This window comes from Vicugna pacos, chromosome 33, assembly GCF_048564905.1.
Source record: "Vicugna pacos chromosome 33, VicPac4, whole genome shotgun sequence".
In the NCBI taxonomy this organism is placed as follows: Eukaryota; Metazoa; Chordata; class Mammalia; order Artiodactyla; family Camelidae; genus Vicugna; species Vicugna pacos.
In genome coordinates, this window is record NC_133019.1 from 9,788,028 (window position 1) to 9,811,230 (window position 23,203).

General features: G+C 48.6%; 1 protein-coding gene across 2 annotated transcripts in view; it reads right to left on the minus strand.

The window, feature by feature from the left end:
• The window catches only part of GRIK4 (glutamate ionotropic receptor kainate type subunit 4), a 388,102-nt gene that overhangs the window by 194,117 nt on the left and 170,782 nt on the right, over window positions 1-23,203 (minus strand). The window contains exon 1 of one of the 2 annotated variants that reach the window (XM_072953874.1): window positions 10,626-10,903. The exons of the other annotated variant lie outside the window; for it this stretch is intronic. The gene's annotated coding sequence lies outside the window, so the exon portion shown is untranslated. Of the gene's footprint in view, window positions 1-10,625; window positions 10,904-23,203 lie in introns of those variants that run through there. 2 annotated transcript variants of the gene reach the window in all.

Sequence of the window (23,203 nt, forward strand, 5' to 3'; positions counted from 1 at the left end):
GTTGGTCTTGGGTGGAGCAGGTGACAAGCCCTTGACCATCCCGGAGTGGAAGCATCATTCCCATCTCAGCGAGGACACCAAGCTTACAGTGCTGGGGTCAGCACACAGAACAGAGCTCCGCGATGCCCGAGGGAGCTCACCCCTGTCCTAATCGCAATCCCAGCAACTAACGATCATCACCTGGGGCCGATCACTTCGCCTCCCCAAGTTACAGCTTCTTCGTCTGCAAACGGCAACAGTAACAGTTCATGCATCAGGTTCCCGTGAGGCTTAAAGATGATGAAATGTCCTGAGTCCCCAAGGGAGCAGCAGAAGGACTCAAGCCAGAGTCTTCCCAGGGTGAGTGGCCAAGGCCCCCGAAATCTCTCTTCACATAGAAATGAAAGCCATCAGGGGCCCGAGGGGCCTTCAAATGTACTTTATTCTCCTAAGTAGTTTTCACTGCTCATTTGCTTAGTAAACCCTTTTTTAATAGCAAAGTTGGCTCTTCCTTCCCCGGGGCTCTGCCATCAGTGCTCAGCCCATTGGCTGCGTGATGCATTTGCATTCTCCTCACTGCAGCCTGTGGGCCACAAAGGCAGGCTCTGCCCAAATCAGCCCTCTGCCTCCAGGGCCTTGCACACAGCCCCCGACTACAGACACTCTCAGAAACTGTGTGCTGAATGGATGGACTTTGAACCTCTACCCTGACCGATTCAGTTCCAAATGACCAGAGCCCAGATTAATGCGGTTTCAGTGTAATTAGCACTGACATTTTCCCCACAGTTCAGACTCAGATATCTTGCTTCAAAGGACATCATCGAGAGAGTGAAATGGCAACCCACACAACAAGAGAAAATATTGGCAGATCATAAAGAATATACAGAGAATTCTTATGACTCGATAACTAAGACAAATAATCCAATTAGAAATGGGTGAAAGATCTGAATAGATATTTCTCCAAACTAGATCTACAAATGGATAAGATGCTCAACATCATTAGCCATTAGGGAAATGCAAATCGAAACCACACGAGAGAGGATGTGGAGAAATACACTGCTGGTGGGAATGTAAAATGGTATAGCCCCCTTAGAAAACAGTTAGGCAGTTCTCCAAAAAGTTAAATGTGGAATGACTGTATAACCAAGAAATTCTACTCCTAGGTGTACACCCAAGAGAAATGAAAGCATACGTCCAAAAAACTTGTACACTAATGCTCAGAGCAGCATTATTCATAATGGTCAAAAAGTGGAGAAAACTCCAATGTCCATTACCTGATGAGTGGATAAATAAAATGTGGTATATCCATACGATGGAATATTATTCAGCCGTAAAAGGGAATGAAGTACTGAAATGTGCCACAACATGGATGAACCTTGAAAACATTACGCTACGTGAAAGAAGCCAGGCGCGAGAAGCCACCTATTGTAAAATACCATCATATGAAATATACGGAACAGGTAAATCCACAGAAACACAAAGTGGATGCCGGGGGCAGGGAGGGGTGAAGGGATGGAGGAGTGAGAGCTAATGGGTACAGGTGATGAAAAAATATTCTTAAAGTGATAACGGTTAATAGTTTTACAACTCGGAATACACTAAAACCCATGGAATTATATACGTTAAATGGGTGAATTATCTGGTATGTGGATTATATGCTAACAAAGCTGTTTAAGATAACAAGACCAACAGACTAAAAAAGCAGATTCAGATGTCTTCACTTTTCTGACATCTGCTCTCAAGCCTCTAACTTCGGAAAACAAGGGTCTGAGTTGGATCTTAACCGATCGAATCCCCCAGTGCACCTGAAATAGGGCTGGACACAGGGTAACTACTCACAAATACCTGTGGAATTAAAAAAGGGGACTGTTCAGTCAAAAATGAAAATAAGGTAAGTGGCCTCTCATTCAAATTCACCATCATCAGGGTAACAGCCTCTAGACGTCTGCAGGGGCATCGCTTACCTATTTTCGTCTCACCACAACTGGTTAGGATGGGTAGGTATGGTCCCTATTTCATAGAAGAGGGAATGAGGGCCATTGAAATTGAATGGCTTGTCTGAGATTGCAGTTAGTGAATTACAACGGTGCAAATGGTTGGACTCCAGTATTCATGATCTGGGTACTTCTCCCTTTCCCGAGCACCCCTATCCCCCATGTGCACATGCGCACGCACACACACACGCACACACACACACACACACCACCGTTGTCTGATTGCTCAACTGCTGCCCAGGGTATGGGATCCACCTCTGCTCCCGAGAATCCCCTCAGATTCCTCAGATTCACCTAAACTGGCTGGATGCAGAACAGGGCTCAGCTGAAACACTGCTGTTCTGCTTTGGGGAAAGCTGGGCAAAGCCAGCTTTCCTGTCTTCTCCAAATCACCCATCCAGTGCTCAGCCTCTGCCCTGCCAAAGACATGGTGGGATGAGCGGTGACACCTCGAGTACAAGTACACCCCTCCCCTGGGCTGAGCACCCCGTGCGCTCAGGATGACTTCCCTGGAGGCTGCAAGATGCAGAGTGAGGTGGGGAAGGACTGGGGAGGCAGCACCTCAAGGGCATCCTCCAGCCCAGGCCCGCAGCTCCCCTGCCTGCAATGCAGGATTGGGCAGGACCTCCTCTGACCTCACGGTGGAGAGGAGGGTGAAGGGGCTTAGAAGCCTGCTGTGCGTCATTGGTCATTACCATGTTTTGTGACTTGGCTGTGCAAACAGTGACAACTGGTGGCTCTTACTCTCCCTTTTGGGACTGGAGAACAGAACAAAGGAGAAGCCAGACGGGCAAAGAGAACTCTGGACTTGGCGAACAGGCTGGGTGTAGGCTAGGTCCCTCAGCAAGGCTGTGTGCTCCCTGCCTCCCACCCTCGACTGCCACAGAGAGGGTCAGAAGGCATTATTAATTAACCAAAGTGGGAAAACTTTAAATGGAAAAAACAAATTTAAACTGATGAACTTTAGGGGTCATTCAAAGGCCAACTTTGCTGAACTATTCGTGATTTTAAGAAGATCCACTGGGCTCAGGAAAGGAGTAGATCTCCCCAGTTCCCACCCAAGCTTGGATTACTTTGTCCTTTGCAACAACTCTCAGGTTGTGGACTGGCCCCACCCTGGCAGGCTGCGTGACTCCGGACGTGGCCCTTCCCCTCTGGACTGAGTGTCAGATAACGTGGGAGGGGGCTAACTAAGGATGATCCCCGTGCAAGGTTACACCCTCTGCTGTCCACTAATTACCACGAAGCTCCACCAGTAGGGTTGTTGCTTCATTCTCAAGGACCTTATCTCACTAAAACACAGAGGATTTTAAATCAAACTCTCCTGCTTCCTGGCTGAGGGACCTTGGGCAGATCTTGGCCAGTTGGAGGATCTTTTCCTCATCTGTCACAGGAAGTTGGCCATCTTTTCCGCACTGGTTGTGGGAAGACCTCAGGGTGAGGGCCATGCAGCTGCCCTGGGGAGATAACGCTGTCACCTCGCAGGGGCCACCTGGCATCTCATCAGCTCCCACCCCGACACCTTGGAGCAGGGGTCCTCAAAGGGTGACTTCCCACCTGCCGCCAGCAGCAGGCTGGACGTCAGATTCCAAGGCCCCAATCCTGACAACTCACATCAGTCTCCGAGACAAACTCAGGGACCTTTCTTGTGACAAGCTTCCCAAAGGCTCTCTTGCTGACTCAACAGGGAGAGTAGAGCCCAGCCCTGAAGTCTGGTAGAGATGGGGAGGGAGGGGGCGGAGCTTTTAGAAAAGCCGGGAGAAACCTGCAGAATGGTGTTCTGGCGGAACACACGGGCTGCTTCCATTGAGTCCAGGCGGTTGCCTAACTGTACCTGACCTGCCTGCTTCCTCTGGAGCTTTGATTGGAAACCTTCCCTTCCCCTACCCAAACCCATCCCACCCAGAGCCTGGCAGGGAGGGCTCCCGGGGACTCCAGGAGGAACTCAGCAAAGCAATAACTTCCCCTTCAGAGCACAGGCTTTGGAAGTCGGCTTGGCAGCTTCACCAACCCATTCATTTTATTTATTTTATTTCATAAAGCTACGGATAGGACTTCGTATGCAAATGACTCCCAGATGAGATGCAAACTGGGATTCAGAGCCAAGAACCACCATGGGTTTTTTTTTCTTCTTTCTTTCTTCCTTTTTTTTCCCCCACTCTTTTTAAATTGCAGTAGCACTGCAGCACCCCCTACCTGGTCCTCTGCCCTCTGCTCACTGGCCTCCTTGCATGGGCTTCCTACCCCTACCGGTAGCCACTGGTAGGCGCTGCTCCCTCCTGCCAGGCACGAGTTCCCAGCTTGCACGGAGAGCTGGTTAACTGCACTCGAGTAGGGGCCCTGGGTGGTGAGCAAAGCCTGGGGGCCCCGCCAAGGTGAAACGGCACCAGCCTCTTCCACTGAGATTCTCGAGACTCACGCTGGAGCCTTCCCATCCTTCCTCCTCTGCACACAGGGAAAATCCAACACAGGTACACTGCAAGGACACCTCTCTGTTTAACTCGTATGCTGCAAATGCCTTGACTGCCCGTGTATTTCTCTGAGTCCTAAAAATCCGGGTTTAAATCCTGACACAACCATTAGCCTCTGACTCTGAGCAAATAACTTAATTTGTCTGCATGACTCTGAGCAAATCATTTAATTTGTCTGAATTTCCATTTCTTCATCTGTGATGAGGGTAACAATGCCTACTTCTTGACTTGGTAAAGATTACACAGAATAATTTATCTTAAGTATTCAGTACAAAATAGCTTATCAATAAGTTATTATATTATTTTAATAAAATGGTACCTGGAGCACCTCACTTTGAGGAGCTTATGCTCTGGATGAGGGGGTAAAATAAAATACCTAGGAATAGATTTAACCAAGGAGGTGAAAGACATGCACGCTAACAACGATAAGACGTTGTTGAAAGAAATTAAAGAAGACGTAAAGAAATGGAAAGATATTCCACGCTCATGAATTGAAAGAATTAACATTGTTAAACTGTCCATAGTTCCTGAAGTAATTTACAGATTTAATGCAATCCCTATCAAAGTCTTATGACATTTTTCACAAAAATAGAACAAAGAAAAATCCTACAATGTGTATGGAAACACAAAAGACCCTGAGCAGCCAAGAACAAAGCTGGAGGTACCACTCTCCCAGATTTCAAATTATACTACAAGGCTAGAGTAATCAAAACAGCATGGTATTGGCAGAAAAAGAGACACACAGATCAATGGAACATAACAGAGAACCTAGAAATAAACTTATGCATATATGGTCACTTAATTTACAACAGAGGAGCTGAGAATATTCAATGGAAAAAGGAAAGTCTCTTCAATACATGGTACTGGGGAAACTGGACAACCATATGCAAAAGGATGAAACTAGACCACTATCTTATACCATACACAAAAATTAACTCAAAATGGGTTAAAGACTTGAAGGTAAGACTTGAAACCATAAAACTAGTAGAAGAAAACATCAGCGGTACACTCTTTGACATCAATGTTAGCAGTATCTTTTTAGCTATGTCTCCTCAGGCAAGGGAAACAAGAATAAAAATAAGCAAATGGCACTACATTAAACCAAAAAGCTCCTGCCCAGCAAAGGAAACCAGCAATAAAACAAAAAGACAACCTACTGAACAGGAGAAGGTATTTATTTGCATCATAAATCCAACAAGGGGTTAATAATCAAAGTATATGAAGAACTCACACAACTCAACAACAAAAAAGCAAGCAACTCAATTGAAAATAGACAGGATACCTGAAGAAACATTTTCCCAAAGACATACAGATGGCCAACAGGCACATGAAAAGACGCTCAGCATCACTAATTATTAGGGAATTACAAATCAAAACCACAATGAAATGTCACCTCACACCATTAGAACGGCTATTATCAAAACGGCAAGAAATAACAAATGTTGAGAGGATGCGGAGAAAAGGGAACCCTCAAATATATTACTGGTGGGCATGGAAAGTGGTGTAGCCACTATGGAAAATCATATGGAGATTCCTCAAAAATTAAGAATACCATATGATCCAACTATTCCATTTCTGGATATTTTATTCCAAAAAATAGTCCTATGTCCATAGCAGCAACATTTACAATAGCCAAGATATGGAAATAACCTAAGTGTCCACTGATAAATAAATGGATAAAGAAAATGTAGTATATGTACATATATGCACACAATGGAATACCACTCAACCATAAAAAAAGAATGAAAATTTGCCATTTGCAGCAACATGAATGGACTTGGAAGGCATTTTGCTAAACGAAACAAGTCAGAGACAGAAAAATACTGCATGATTTCACATATATGCAGAATCTAAAAAATACAACAAACTAGTGAATATAACCAAAAAAAGAAGTAGATTTAGAGACACAGAGAACAAACTAGGGGTTACCAGTGAGGCGGGGGGAGCAGGTCCATTACATACATAATGGACTAAGTAGCCACAAAAAAAAGATGAACTCTGTCCTGCCATTTGCAACAACACCGATGGACCCTGAGGGTATTACGCTAAGTGATGTAAGTCCAATGAAGAAGGAAGATAAACGCCATATGATTTCACTCACATGTGGAATACTAAATAACTAACTAAACTAAACTAAACGAAAACATAGATAGAGCAGACTGGTGGTTACCAGAGGTGAAGAGGGGCAGGGGAGGGATGAAGGGGTAAAGAGGCCAGCTGTATGGTGATGGATGGAAACTCGACTTCTGGTGGAGAGCACGCTGCAGTGAACGCAGAAGTCAAATCAGAATGTGGTACGCATGACATTTATATAATGTTATAAACCAATGTTACTTCAATTGAAAAGTAAATTAAAAAAAAGAACAAAAGAGAGATTTCTAATCTGAAGATCCCTTTTTGCAATTACAGAAGGGTCAGCATGTACCAAGACCACATGTCTCGACAACTGTTCTTTTTCCAAATCAAGAAACATCTTTTCCATGACTGCTGTGCCTGAACCACCAGGAGGAACAAAGAGCCTCCCCCTCTGTGCTCAGAAGCTCACTCTCCCCCACTTTTCACGGACTGGTAACAACCTGGGGGTCAAGAGACTTGTGTCCTGGTCTCAACTCTGTGCAAAGTAGCTGCGGAAACTCCAGCAAGTCACTGCCCCTCTCTGCCTCAGTTTCCTTGCCTGTAAAATGAGGAGGCCACACAAGGACCCTGAGGCTCCGTCCAGTGCCAGCACCATGGGATGCTCTGCCAGGACTCTTGCCTCCCCCTACTTCCCCAGCACCGCCAAGAAAGCACATTAACAACCCTAACCTTGGGACCCACGGCCAGATTGATTTCTCTTTCTCATCTCTCAGCACAAAAATTAATAAAAGTGAATTTTAAAATGATTCTGAAACTTCTCGCCATCCCTCTGGAGCCCATCAGTCCTCGCGTGGAGTCACGCCAAGGCCGCCTTAGTGAGGACGCCCTTCCACCCGGCGGTGGCGGGGCAGTTCCATTTCCTGCGCCTTCTCCTCTCTGAGGCTGTGTTAGCTGTGCTTGGCTAAGCCCGCGATTCTCTGGGTCTGGCCCCTTCTGGGGAGTTCCTCTGCTCTGATATGCACCCTTTCAGTCTGCCTGGAAAGCTCTGCGGATTGCTCTGACTGAAGCAGCGGCACGGTTTCCGCGATGTGGGGTGGCACTGGGACAGTGGCAGAGCTGTCGGCTTCTCTGCAGCCCCTCATCACCGTGTGTGAGCTGGGCACATAGAGGCCCTCTGGCCCCACTGCCCATCCACTCCCCCACGTCATCAAGCCCACTTGGGCCACAGGAGAGGGGAGGAGGCTTCCATCAGTGTCCAGAGGTCAGCCCCTCTGGAGTTCTGGAGAGGTCTGTCTTTCCCAGCATATCAAATTTGCAGAAGACTGTGATGGGGTGGGGGGTGTTGTTGGCAGAACTTTCCTGGGGCAAAAAAAGTATTAGGGGGCCAAGCACAGATGTGACTCTGCCTACAAAATCTCAAACCCACGGAGCTCTCTCATTCCTGCTTAAATAACCCACCTCAGTCCAAGGCCAATTTCCACTCCTCAGAGGGCAGTAGACAAAGGAGGAGATGGTGGCTTCAAAACTTGAAAATAACCACAGAGTCAAGGCAAGTGATTTGGAAATAGGAATCCACCAAATTTGCAATCCAGGTGACGGGTGGTCAACACCATATACAAGGTGGTTGGAATAAGTCCTCAAGCTCTTTTGGTCTCAATTCCCCACCCGACACACACCAGGGGGGTGTGAACTGCTCAAGCACTTGGTGAGGGGGCATTCACATTTTCCTGAGAAACACAGGGATGCTTTGTAAGAGGCACTGGGGGAAAAGGCAGGCTTCTGTCGCCGGCCTAGGCAGATGGAAGGCTGCCGTTAATCCAGCCTTTCTGGCTCCCAAAGGACCCTGGATGACTCTGTCTGGTTGCTTCAGTAGGAACGCTACCTTTTTTTTATGTGAAGAGCTAGAGGATATCTATGAGCTACTGAAATTCCCAGATGCAAGATATTACCATCACCATCATAAGCATTGATGAGTATTAAGAGAGGGGTCCATACTGGGGGGCGGGCACTGTGGCATCCACTGTGGGGCATCTCAAAGAACAGCCCGTGATACCAACCCCCCAGCAGCTCATTACACAGTAGGGGGAAGTCACAGTTAATACAAAATAGAAAATAAATGACAAAGCGCCCAGGAGAGAGAAACAGGGAGCTCCAGAAGTGTTCCAAGACTCAAGTTCTTGCCCTAGGTCTGCTGCCAGGCAAACCTGGAAAGGTGATTCTTGGGGGTCCGTTTCCCTTTTACGAAATGAGAATTTGGGACCAGATGATTTCTTATGGCAACCAGGGAAGGCTTGACAGGGGAAACAGGTTTGGAGTCTTACGGTGAGTGATGGGTGGGCGTGAGGGGCAGGGGAGGGCATTCACCAAACAGAGTTGGAGAAAGACAGGGCTCATCTCATTCATTCATTCACCGTTTTCTTCACCAGCTACTCATCACTCTCCTGTATGCCAGGTGCCTTCTAGACATGGGGGTCCTAGCCATAAGGCCACCAGTGCTTCAGGGAGAAGGGGGAAGCAGGACCTGTGGATCCTGGTGCCACGGGAGTCGCACATCTGCCTGCCACACAGTGGCCCACGACACGTACCCAACTCCCCCTTCTCCCCGCAGACACCGGGGCCCGCTTCTATCAAGGACAGGTTTAAAGGTGATAAATAAAAGCAAGGAGAAAATGAGGTACACAAAGAAGACAGACTCAATTATTCCAAGCAAATTAAAAGTGCCTGGCAGGGGGTGGCAGGAGACGGAGACGGGAGGAGGAAGGGGGAGGCTGCGGAAGGTTTCCAGGGGACTCAACAGACAAGCACTGGGGGAAGGCTGTGCAGGCAGGAGGGATTAACCCATCGGAGGCTTCCCCGAGACCACCCTGGGAGACACACAAACACCCCAGCCAGGGTCTGGAGGGGAGTGTAGAGGCCAACGCTTGGCCCTCGGAGTAGAATCACATTCCCTGATGGTGCTTCTTAGAGAAGATACAGAATTAGCTCCATTAATCCACAGAGGCGCCTGGCTCGGGTAGCAGTGATAAGCTTAATTAAACCATTTAGTTACTGCATCATGAGCTTGGGTTACAAACAGTCCAAGTTCCCGCATTATGTTAAGGATCCAAACCCACATGGCCCTCACCCTGGGTCCTGTGTGAAAAGCATACTTGGAGAGGGTGAGGCTTGAGAACTAGCGCGCACGCACACGTGTGTGTGTGTGTGTGTGTATGCACACAAAGATTTTGTACGAGGCTTTGTGCCCACCTCTGGAAATCGTGATAAAATTCTGATTAAATTATCAGGCAATAATGTTTGCAATATTAACCACAAAACTAAAAGTATTGACAGTAATACTGGGCTATGCTCAAAATAAACCACTAAGCAAAATAATCACAAGCAGGAATGGTGTCTGGACCCGGGAATCCTGGCAGCCTGACTTCTCACCCCCTCCCACTGTCTGCCCCGTATTGTTCTGAACATTCCTAAAGCAATTTCTAAAGCTTAGTTATTTGTCTGAGTTTCTCAGGAGCCTCAAACCACCTTATCACTCCTGACTCTACATCTAGGTAATCCCTTTATGGGGTTTGAGACTTTTTCCATCACTCCCTGGCCTCCTTCCAGACATCTTCTGAAGGGGAGGAGCCTGTGGCGAGTCAAGACAGGCCCGGAATGTGCAGAGCTCACTCAGAACTGAGGCTGCCCAGTGCCTGTTGGGATGCGTAGTTAATCGGCTTCCAACTAATGTAAACTAACGACCAGCAGATTAATAGGATGTGCTGAGCAAGTGCCTTCTGCCCGCCCACTAATTGCTTGTTTATGTAACTGATGAGCATGGCACTCATTAGGGGTTGTTAGTACATCAAGGCAGTGTGCGGATACTGGGACGGCCTGAGCTTGTACACCTTAGTTAGTTAGTTGTTTGACTTGGGCACAGCGTTACTTCAGGGATGCTATACTGCCACCCCAGAGCTGCCACGTGGTGAGAGCTTACTCTGTTCCAGGCATTTTACCTTATTTAATTCTCACAGCAAGTCTTTGAGGAAGGTATTATCAGCCCGTTTTAGAACTGAGGAAACCTTGGCTCAGAGAGGTTAAGTGATTTACATAATATCACACAGCTTACCAAGGGTGGAGCAGGGATTCCGACTCCACAGTGTTAACCACTCTGTTGAACTGTTCCCCTCCTCCAACGTCTGCCCTCAGACACAGTCACTGCCTTAATGCAAGAGTGGTCTGCGTTTGAAATTCCACTGAGTGATGTGCTAAGAAAGGGGAGAACACTCGCGCTCTGGCTGCCTCCCTTCTGAGGAACCTGGGCTTCCTGATGACGACAGAGACCTTTCCGTCTGACGCTTGCAACTCCTGAATACTTCTTGATTTCTCCAGAGTGTGGCTGAATAAAAACAGAAACTTTATTCCACCTTTCAGGTAAGTGTGAGTTCTTTCCCATCTGCTATCTAGGACAGTTCCTTGGCTCCTAATGCCAGCACTCCATGATCTGTGTCCTTGGTCTCTGAGGGCACAGAGCACCCCACCACCACCACCACCCCAGCCAGGGCAGGGGTTTGGAAAAAGGAGCAGTTTGCTCTTCTCATCTTGTTCCTATGACTTAAGCATCTACCTACCTACCTGTCCTACCTACCTATCTACCCACCTGTCTTGTCTAACTTCCTGTCCTACCTACTTACCCATCTGTCTCATACTCTAAAAATCAGCAGAGCACCTCTGCCTAGGTGTACCACGTTCTAGGTACCTAGGATGTTCTCAGATGCTACTGATATGTCTCAAATTTTCAAAGGGTAAATTCTGGCTTAGAGAAGTATAATAACTTTACCCAGGTCAAAGAGCAAAGAGGAAAAAACACACATTTGCTCTTTAGGACTCTGAGCACTGTGATGGAGGCTGGGGAAAGTGAGAGAGCACTTCGGTCAATTTGAAATAAATCTCAGATTCCTTATTAATAAAGACACTGACATTTAAGTAACTCTTTTACTTTACAAAGCAATATGACAAGAATTGTAATATGAATCCTTCTTACAGCTCTGTGAGGTGTGTGTGATGGTCTCCATTTCAACTTGAAAGAAGCTAAAAACTGCCCCCAGGTCCTGAGCTCATCAGCGGCAGAGCTGGAATCCAAGTGCTGGTCTTGGGCAGCAAGTCCCAAGTGCCTCACTCACCATCAGCACCCAGTGGTAGCTGCTATCATCACCAGCCGAGATAACAAAGGGGGTTATTGTTACCCTTGAAACCCTCCCAGATCACACCACCGACATTGTCACTGGGGATGAGGCTTAACAGCCCGTATTCCAAAACCAGTTCCATGTCCTTCTCAGACTTTGTCCTGACCCCTAAATAAGCAATAGCACCAATTTCCAGAAAGATCTTTCACAATTTTGCCCACCTGTCTGACATCATGAGAATCCATCTGACCTACAGCACAGAGGTTGTCAGATCTCATTTTTCAAGGTCAGTAGTGTTCAGCTGTTTCTAATTCAAAATGTTCACACCCTCTGATCCAAATTTTTCACTTTGAGGGATTACATTCCAGAACCACTGCTGCAAACGCGCCAGGACCCCTCTGGCACAAGGATGGAAACAACCCACATGTCCATCAAAAGGGGAACAGTTACTTAAATGATGGATAGTCACATAAGAGAAAAGCATTCTGCTTTTAAAAAGAAGTAAGTAGATTTATATAAACTGACATGGAAAGCTGTTCACAATATAGTGAAAAAGGCCGATCACAATACAGTACATTTACATATATATACATGTATATCCTCCATTTTTTTAAAGAAAAAAAATACGTAGACTTAGTGTGAATAGAAAAGAATCCAGAGGCATGTTCATCCATGGTGGTTAACTTGGCAGGTGGGAGAGAGAGAAATACAGGAGCAGGGAGTAAACTTTCCAGACGATGCCCAGCGGATTCTGGCAGGAATTGCTCCTCTGCCTACACTGTTTCCCTGCAGCTGTAACGAGGAAGGAAGCTCGAGGCTTCCCCCCACCCCAACCGACCTATCTGGACATCAACAAACATTCTCTGGGGAAGGTCACACCCATTTACATCCCTACTCAATTCCCTTTAGTCACTAAGTCTCATCAGATTCAGAATGAAATCAAATAAAAAACTGAAACACAAATTTATTTACCACCATGGTAGGATTGGGCTATTTTTTTCTATCAATTTCCTAGCCCAGGGATTGCCTTTTAAAAGGATAATGATGATTCTGAGGGTCCAGTTATTACCTCGAAACCTTACATTTTGATATATCCAATGCTCTTCTCTTACATAAATAACAGTTATTATTGCAAAGTGATTTTTTTTTCCCCCTGCACTTCCAAAGTGGTTCCTGCAGGAGATGGCAGGAAAATGGATTCCACTAATATTCCACTTAGAACAGTTGCCTTTTCCAGCTCTCACGTCCACATAAATCTCCTTGGAGTCTTTTATACAAACGCCATCTCTCCTACCCTGCACTGCCCCACTCCCTCCACCCGTCTCTCCTCCTCCTCTCTCATCAACTCTTTCCCAGAGAAAAGACCTTCATCCTCCGTGGGTTAGCCAGTTGCTGCGATGACGCTGCCGCCTGCTCTGCCCAGGTCCGGGCACAGGGTAAATGTGGCTAATGTTACACTCATCTTTGTTTTCCACCCCGCTCTCCCTCTTCCAGCCAGGGAACATGCCTTTCAGCATTATTTTCCTGACTGTGGAGCAGTAATTAAAACCCCCAAGTGAAATTCATCAGCAACAAAAAAGCTAAACCGACTGAACTGAGTCGGGGATGGTGGTGTCATGGGTCCAGCTGTGCCCGCATCCAGCCGGGGGAAGGAGGAGGCCCGAGCCCCACACGGCTTCCGGCACGTTCCCATCTCCACGGAGCTGGGTGGACCCCCGCTGCAACAGGCACCCCACCACCTCATTAACACCCCTGCCGGCCCCAGTCCCCCTGGAAATTGTGTAGGTTGTTGTTATTAGGAAGTATTTATAAAAGGCTCTGTCACGGCAAAGTGCTTTACAGTCATTTCACGGGAAAAGATCGGGGAGCAGGGAGTATCAGACCCGATGCGGTCCCTGTCACTGTCTCTCTCAGTCTTGCTGAGCTCCTTAAAGGACCAAGCCTGTCATTCTGCGCTGTAACCCGAGGTCTGGGCTGCCCCTCGCACACCCCCTGTGCTGGCCTCCCTGGACCGAGTCACACGGTGCAGAGAGAAGACCACAGCTAAAGAACTTTCATCCACAGTTGTTTCGTCCTTGCCACAGGCTTTAAGGGCAGTCAGGGCAGATCCGATTGCTCCGTTTTGTAAATGGGACAACTGAGGCTCAAGGTTGGCTGTCTCGTTCAAGGTCACAGGGCTAGGCAATCATATGATTGAGACCTCACCTGGGCTGCCCTTCCTGCTGGGATCGCTGACACAGCATCTTTGCAACAGGAACTGGCGGAGCTCGGATTACAGCCCAGGCTTTCCTTATGCTAATTCCTAGATTTTATTATTCCCGACCTCTCCTTGAGTCCTGAGATGAGATCCCATCTACAGGTTTCCAGATCAGACTTGCTCCTCTGTGCGCCCCAGTGGTTCACACACACTTCTATGGCTGCACCTGCCCTTGGGCTGTGGCACATTTACAGATCTACCGCCTCTGATCCTGCAGACTCCCCCAGGGCAGGGGCTGCTTCTTACTCCTCTCTCAAGTCCCAGTATCCACCACAGTGCTGGGGGGGCTCGAAGGGTTCTGACTGTCTGAATGAACCAATGAATAAATGAATGAAGAGCAAGGCAATGACTGCCTGTTGACATGTGTGTGCACGTGTATTCATGTGTACTCACGTGCATGTGTGAGCACAGGCATGTACACTGTTCCATGGGAGCAGGAGTTTTCTATCTGGCCTGAAAGGTTAAGGCCCCCTCTATGGCATTCACAGGAACAGAAGGTTCCCCTAGAAGGGAAATCTGCACAGTGATTCTTTGCAGAAAGGCAGGGTGGCACCACGGCTAAGAGTCCACAGCTGGTTTTAGCTGTGGAACCTGGGGCCAGTTCCCCATCTTCTCTAAATCTCCCAATGCTTCAGCTGTAAGAGGAAGATAAGTTAACACATGCGGATGCTCTGAATGATCCCCTGCATCTGGTACAGGCTCACTGCTGGTAAGTGTACCAGGCAGGGCAGTGGGGCTCTGGAGCACTTGCCAGAGACCTGCCCCAGGGACTGTGACTGGGCATGTGCGTCACACACAACCTGTGGTCTCAAGGCCCCATCTCCCCCAGACAGTTAGGTCCCTGGGTCCTAGAAATAGGGGATGGGACAGGGTTGGGCACCTCAGGGCAGTCCTGGACTTCGAGTTCACATAAAACCAATGGAAGGTGCCGTCTCCATGGAAAGGTGAGGGTGACATGACTGTCCATAATCAAAGCATTTGGCAGAACACATGACCAAAAGGGCGGTGGGGGGTGGGCACTGCACTTTACAGATACACTGAGGTCCTCACGAGGAAGGGGACTGACTGCTCGGCAGGAGGGAAACTCATCCTTCATCAGTCACCCAGCTCCAGAGGGACACAGTGGCTGAGAATGGTCCTCTCTGGACCCATCCAGGGAGGCCAGGATCCCAGGCAGATCCCAAAGATGGCTGTGGTGATCCCAGGTCACCAGGCAATATTGGACTGCTTCTCTGGCAGGTCACCTGCCCTCTCCCTGCTGGGACTTGCATGGGTCAAGTTCTGGGTAGGCTAAGATGCTCAGAGTCCCAGCAGAGACAAGGGCCACCACGGGGCAGCTGTGGGTGATGTGGGGTCAGGACGTCCCTGAGGGGATGCTCCAGTCCCTACCCTCACTTCAGCCGGAGGCTCAGCCACTCGTGTGTGTTGCGGGGAGGCAGGGTCTCGGAGCCACTGCCATGGTGAGTCCGTGCTTCAAATCAAAAGCAGCTTCATGGACCACATATGACTTTCCCAGTGGCCTAACTACAATCCACTGCTATGCTCAGGTAAAAGAGATTGTAGGTTTTAGAGTCTAGCCAGGCTCAGGCATTTTATTAAAATTCCCTGAGGGTACGTGTAGGCTCAGAAAGGGCAGGAAAGTACAAGCTACACCTGCATGATGCCAGATATTGGGTTGGATCTACACAAGTTCAGCCAATGGTCCACGAAGCCCAAATCCCAAGCTGTCCCATGTCATGTAAACCAGCCATCTGTAATTTACCAACTGCAGGCTTTGGCCACCAGATGGGCTGTCCTGGTGGACAAGGCTGGGGCACGTGTGAGGTCAGCTGGCGGAAGCGCAGCCCTATGACACGGGTCCTGGGGCTGGTCCATGTGTGATCCTGTTAATGTGACTGTGTTTATAGCTACGAAAGACACCTTTCATTTAGGCCTGCCCCTCAGATATTAGACTGGCGGGTGACTGGGCCAGTGCAGTGTAAATGCATCACAAATGCTAGAAAAGAACCGTATATGCATAACTGATGCTAAGCATTGTTACCTGGGGACAGGAGGGATATTAACAGAGAGAGATCCACCGTCTGTTTCATCCTCCAAAATGCCCCACAAAGCAGTGTGGAATTTTGGTTCCAACATATATGTACGAGATGACTTAACACTTTGTCTCAGAGAAAAACTGAATGGGAGAGAAACTCTAGAAGCAGTAGAAAAGGATTTGTCCCCTGTGGACCTCAGTTTTCTCATCTACAAAATCATCCCTGGGGTCCCTTGCATCTCACAGCCCCCTGGGCAGCGACAGTCCCCCATGTGCAGATTTGCAGTACGTGGAACAAGACGGGGAGGCGGCCCAGGCTCGGTCTGGCAGGAATATCTTAAACCGCTGACAGAGAAGACAGGAAAGCAAACACACCTACAGGAAGCCGAAGGGGCCAGATGAGCTAAAAGTGGCCCCACCTGTGTGGCGAGCCCAGCTCTGAGCACTCTGAGCGCACGCACCCATTTCATTCTCATAGAAACTCCACGAGGGCACTCTCGCTACCTCCACGTAGGGGAGGATGCCCAAGTCTGGCCCTTCACCAGTCTGCTGTCCTGCTGGGCCGCCTCTGCACCTGAGCAAGGTGGGTGGCTACAGGGCGGGGTCTTACAGCCTCAGTAAACGAAGGGCGGGGGTGGGGGACAGGCAGGTGTAGATGGAGCGCTCCAAAGCTCCTCTCAGACGGCCAGGCTGCTCTGAGGAGGACACCCAGAGCCTGCGCTGAAGCTTCTCTGCTCCAACTTTCCGGCTCTGATCTTTTGAATGAACAAAGGGCTCCCCTGCTCCTCAGTGTCAACGCGTCTGAGCTGGCTCCCTGCGGGCTGTGTTTCTGACAGCCCGGGCCTGAGCCACGTCCGGCCCTCCTGTGTCACCGAGATGAGAAAGGCCTGGCTGTGGCCGAGCGCTGGGGGGAAGGTGTGAACAGGATGCGGGGAGAATTAGTTCTCTCAGCTTTGCCAAAGCAAGGGGCGGCAGAGATGAGCAATCCTGGCTGATGATGCTTTGGTCTGACTAGCGTCCTCTCTGCAGTTGGCTGCTGTCGCCCACAAGCACAGTGCCTCCCACCGTTCAGGTCCTGCTCGCCCCGCATGCGAAACAGCAGCCAGCTACCAGCTGCCTGGTCTCCTTAGCATCCGGCGCTGGCCAGAGCAGGGTGTGGGCCGGGGCGAGGGGGAGGGGGATGGATTTCACCAGAACAGGCCGAGCCGCTCATCTTCAGAGCAGACTGCTGGTGCCAAGAGGACTGGGGAGGGTTCCCTTCCGGCCTGGCATGAAGATGGCTCAAGGTTTTCCGGACCCGTCCCTCAGCACCCCTCTTTAAGGTTTTCTGGTTATCACTCAAGACCCCCCTGGAACCACTGTCTTTACTCCATCTCCATCCCACTCTCCATTCTCACCTTAACCCACCCACTGGGCTGGGTCTCGCCCTCAACACTCCGACAGCTTCGACTGAAGTCCCCAGTCCCCGCGTTGACTGAAGCCCATGGGTAATCAATAAATGGTACCACTTCCCTCCCAGTTGCTCAGGCCCAAAACCTAGGAGTCAGTCTCTTTCCCTCACACCCCAAAATTAACCACGTCCGTAGGCCCTGGCCATACTTCCTCCAAAACACATTTCTGATTCAGTTGCTAGCTACCACTGCCGTGCTTTACCCCTGATCTAGGCCTCCGCCACCTCTCTTCTGGACTTCTGCACCAGCCCCCTGGTCTCTCTGCCTCCACTCTCCCTCAGGGCAGCCAGAGTGGTCTTTCTAAAGCATAACTCAGATTACATCATTCCTGCGTGTAAGGAAACGCAAGGGCTTCCCACTGCAAACAGTGACATGCCCACCCCTAACTACGGCTTCTAAGACCTGCACCATTTGGAGAAATCTGTCTTCTTTGACTCTCTCTCCCCCTAGATTCACTTTATTCTCTGTATTCCAGACCCCTGGTCTTCTTTTTGCCCCCAAGGCATCCCCATATGCTGCTATCTCAGGGGCTTTACCCTGCTTCCCCTGTGGTTGGAATACTTTCCCACTGGATCTTAGCAACAATGCCCCTTCTCATCTTCAGGGCTGAACTCAGAGAGCCCTTACTTAATACCCAAAGTAAAGCTGTTCACTATTTTACCTTCTTCTTAGCACTTACCAGTGCCTGCAAGTATCTTTTTCATTTATTTGTATATATAAATATTGTCTGTGTATATACATTCCTACCACCGCCACCGCCACTAGAATTCTCCTTGTGGACAGTGGTACCACGGGTGCTCAATAAATGTTTATCAGCTAATTATTTTTCCAGATACCTCTGGATATAGTTACAAAAACCAAGCCCTGCCACAGCAAGCTCCAGAACATGAACATTTTCCTAAAATTACCAGGTGCCAATCTATATCCTTCTCTCAGGACATGGCTCTGTCTACAGTGCTGGGCTAAGTGTCCTGACCACGGAACTGTTATAAGAGGAGTGGGTCTCAGCTCTCTTATGGTCAATCCTCCCTTTCTGTAACTGATATTTTATAATACTCCTTTTCTATTCCAAAATGAAAATTCATCTCTAACTACATATCTAATTGTTTATTTAAAGATCCACCTCATTTCCTAATTATAATACAAAGGAGTAATAAAAAGAAAGTAATCTATAATAAAATAATAAGTGTTTCATATGCAAATGCTTGGGCATGACTAAACCAGAAGACAGAAGGAAGTAGTCAGATGTTTGCGCCTTTATGTAACACCACCATGAACACAGCAACTATAAAGTCAAACTAATACAAGAGTGTTGTGTTGGCAACTCAACCACCACAAGGTGAGTTGGCAAGAGTGATGAGGGTGATGTGATTTTCCAAAATGTTGAACAACTTTTGGGAAAATTCAGAACAAAACAAGGTAGAGTCTTCACGATTTGCTTGGTAGTTGTATTCATGGGAAAATTCAATGCATACTAAATCTTTATAAAAATAACCTGTGTTTACAAATACATACAATGTATCTGTAAATGCAGAATATGTAAGTGTATGCCTTACATAAACGTTCAGTAGAATTACTAAAAGTCCTTCTATGTCTTCATTGTGTTGGATTCTCCAGAACCTTGAAGAGCACCTGCCTAGTAAACACCAGTAGTGCTCACCGCTCAACCGTTGTGAAAACCAGAGCTGACCTAACACATTTACAAATGCCCCCTCGGTTTAAGGTATCGCAAAATAGCAGCCTTGCTCGTGGTCTCCCAAAACTGGAAACAACCCAAACATCATTCAGCTGCTGAAGGAGTAGATACACTGTGGCCCAGCCACACAATGGAAAACTACTTAGTAATAAAATGGAACACACTTCTGACTCTGGCAACAATCTGGATGACTCTCAGATGCACTCTACTGAGTGGAAAAAGCGAGACTGACATGGCTACACACTGCACGTCTTGGAACGCTACCGGCTAGGTAGCTTTTAAACAACAGAAACTTGTTCCTTGCTCCTGGAGACTGAGAAATCCAAGATCAAGGAACCAGCAGATTCGGCGTCCAGTGAGAGAGCACCTCCTGGTTCATAGACAGCTGTCTTCTGTGTCCTCACATGGTGGAAGGGGCGAGGGAGCTCTCTGGGGCCTCCCTTATAAAGGCACTAATCCCGTTCATGAGGGCTCCACCCTCATGACCTAACCACTCCCAAAGGCCGCACCTCCAAACACCATCCTCACATGGAAGATCAGATTTCAACAAAGAACTCTGGAGGTAACACACTCAGTCTGGGGCATGGTACCATTCCACCTACACGATCCCCTGGAAAAGGCAAAAATAGGGCGAGAAAACAGATCAGTGTTTGCCAGGAGCTGGGGGAGGGAGGGGGGCTAGCCACAAAATGACACAAGGGAGTTTTCAGGGGGCCATTCAACTGTCCTATGTCCTGATGGAGGTGGTGGTTACATGCTCGTATGTGTTTGTCAAAACTCACAGAATTGTACACTATAAAAAGTGCATTTTACTCTATGTTATTACACCTCAAATTTTTCAAGTATTTTAAAGAACAGGTGTCTCCCACTGAGAACCACTGGCACACAGCATCACAGTGTATAAAGCACTTATAGATGTCCTGTCCCTTGTGAGGAAAGCTGGGCGAGACTTACTGACCCAGTTCTGGAAATAAGCAAAAACTTTATTCAGGACTTTCTGTGGGAAAAACCAACACTTAGCTTGAAGGTCTATTTCCAAAGCCCGAGATTTACCACTTGGGTACATCTGTATGACCCGGGACAAGTAACTGCTCTCCTCAGTTTCCCACTCTTTGGTCCGGACCCTCTTTGATTCAGCAACTTGCCTCGGGCCACGGAGCAGGTGAACTGCTGGTTAACGGCGGGCTTCTAGGTCCTGGCCATACTCCTTATACCCTAGCTGTGCTGAGAACTGGGAAACTTCTCACGGGGAGACGCATTAGCTGTCCCCTCTTGCCCAGCGTCGGTGCAAGGACAGGGGCTGGGAATGTGGTCCGGCAGAGAGGTAGGTGGGAATCACTGAGAGTGGACACTGGAGGGAGGTGCCCACTGCAGGCGGGTCAGGAATTCAGAAGGTGTTGACTCTGGGCCATACAACTCCGTGACAAATCAGAATTCAAGGCCATCTGGCTGCAAACCATCCCGACTTTGACAAGACCCTCTTTCTAACGACCAGCAGCAGAGGGGTTCCCACGGGCTTTTTCCCCCTTCTTACTCTGCTGCCCCATTCACTGCACACCTAAGGCGCCGTCCTTCCTGATGTCTCTCTGTCTAAGCACCCGTAAGGGGTACAGGAAGACACTTTGCACCCCAGACCTCCAAAGGGTCTTCCCAGGCTGAGGGCGGAGCCCCAGCCCCCCAGGGAAGCCCCTTTAAGAAGAGTTGATAGTAACTGAAGCCTGTTCCCACTGGAGCCTTAGCCACCCAGACAGAGGAGGGAAGGCCAGTTATCAGAATTCGATGCACAAACCCCGGCCTCAGTAGTTCCCTCCTCCCTCTCCGGCTCACAGCGGCCTTTGGAATTCAAACCCTTCAAAATCTTTTGTTTATGATTCTGCCGTTGAAGCACCATTTACTGATGAGTAATGGCTGGTGTCTGAATAAAGCCCTGTTAGTTACCGCCTCCTTTAAACTTCGTTAAGGAAAACATAATTACCGAGCAAATCTCATTTGGATTCACTCAGTGCTCCAAAGGCTTCAGCACAGACTGTTCTTTGCCCCTTCTTTATAGACAGAACAGTACACAGGCTTGCAAGAGATTCCTTGAAAACCTGGAGACACTTTGTGCGCATGCAAATGAAGGAAGCCGCGTCCGGGGAAGCCTGCTTGTGCTGCCCAGAGACGGAGATGCCAGTTCCCTTTCAGAACAGCCGCAGCTGGGAGTCTGACTCCCCGTCGGAATCAAGATGTCTCTTTGGAAAAGCCTCAAAATCTTTCTGATCCTCAGTTAATCCTACTGCAAAATGCCGTTACCTCCATCATGGTGGAAGCAGAAGGAGCCAATGAAGAGTTTTAGAAAGAAAAATGTACATGGAGTGCAGGAAATTCTCAACTTGAATTAAAAAGGCCACGGCTGAATGGGGGTTCTACAGCCTCCGCTGTGCCTTGCTCCACACCTGCTAAGGGGGCAACACAGTGTAGTGACTGGGACTCGCAGCCTAGCAGCTGGCCTCCAGTCCCAGTACCAGCTGTGTGACTTAGCTCCAGTGACTTAACGTCTCTGAACTTCTGTTTCCTCATCTGCAGACTAGTAGTACTTAATTCCTAAAGGGGCCAGACTTGGGCTTAACCATGTAAATTACTAAGAAGAGTACCTGACATCATTACTGTTCAATAAATGTTATATATGATTATTCCCTTAACTGCCTGCATTAACTGTCTTTCATCTTCTGGCCTCTGACGCTTTGACATCTAGGGCCTTGCTGATGCTGGAGGGACCGCCCCTCCCAGAGTTAGCCAGTTCCTAGGGATACTAAACAATGGGTCCACAAGGGCACTTTTTAAAAACAAAGCAACCAACCCAGAGCCCACACCCCAACCTTCCCTTTTACTGGATGCTCACAGGACCACCAGTTTTTGGTCCTAATTCCTCCCAGAACCTACTGAGATTATTCAAACTAGCCAATCCTGAGCCTACTCACCCTGTCTCACACGTTCCTTCCAGCAGAAACCACAACAAAGGCTCTTGCCCACATCTCCCCTCACTCCCTCTGCCTGGACCAACCCCACTGCTTCTCGATGTGGCCCCCTCCCCACGGGAACAGTGAAGAACACACTGTCCTTTCAATAGCGGTCATCCTGATCTGTCGACCTCACCAGATCTCGAATTTCCCACTGATGCTCTGTATTTTAACACCCTGCCTTTGACACAGCTTTAGTCCCTCCCCAGCTGCTCTCTCGCAGGTCATCAACCATGTGTTATTGCCAAGCAGGTGATCTCATCCAGGTCCGTTTTCCCTCTTGGCCTTACTATATAGCATTTGGCTTTGCTGACCGGTTTAGAGGTCGTCTGTTCCACTTTTTTTTTTTTCCAGAAAGTCTTTCTGAGCCACTTCCCCAAGCCCCCAACCGGTGCCCCTCCTATGTGCTCCCCAGCTTTTGGAATTGTCCATTTTTGTGGCTATAAACCTTCCATGAGAAAGTCAACTCAGGAAAGCTGGAGCCACGGCCTCCCTCCAGTGCGCAGCACAAGGCCTGTGCTGCTGGATAACTACCGCTGGAAAGACTGAAGGAATGACTGGGTGAACAAATAAACTCATCCACCGCTCACAACCTAGGGTCATCCTTAACTCTGCACCAATCTCTCTCTGTTCCCCACCCCATTCTTCTCCCTTCCTTTTCCTTTCCATCATCACCCACTACTCCTCTGTCCTTTCTATCACACGCTGAAACAGAGCAACAGGCTCTTAATTCATCTTCTCAGTTGCAACAACTCCCCCTTCAACCCAGACCACACGCCACCACCACATCAGACTTCTTTGAACGTAAATAATTCAGATCTTCAGCCAACCTCCCTCCCTGCCCCTCCCCGGCCTACACCCTCATAGACTAAATATAACATCCCAACTGCTTCTCCTGGTATCAGCACCTCCTCGCCCTCCACAATCTCCTCAGCCTCTTCTCCATCCACCCATGGCGGTGAACCACCATCGCCCACCTGAAAGCTTATTTTCTTCCCAGTTCCGCGCTGTCCTGACCAAAGCAGGACACACATCGACACCCTCAGCTCCCACCTCCCATACTGCCCAGGCCTGGGATCTAGG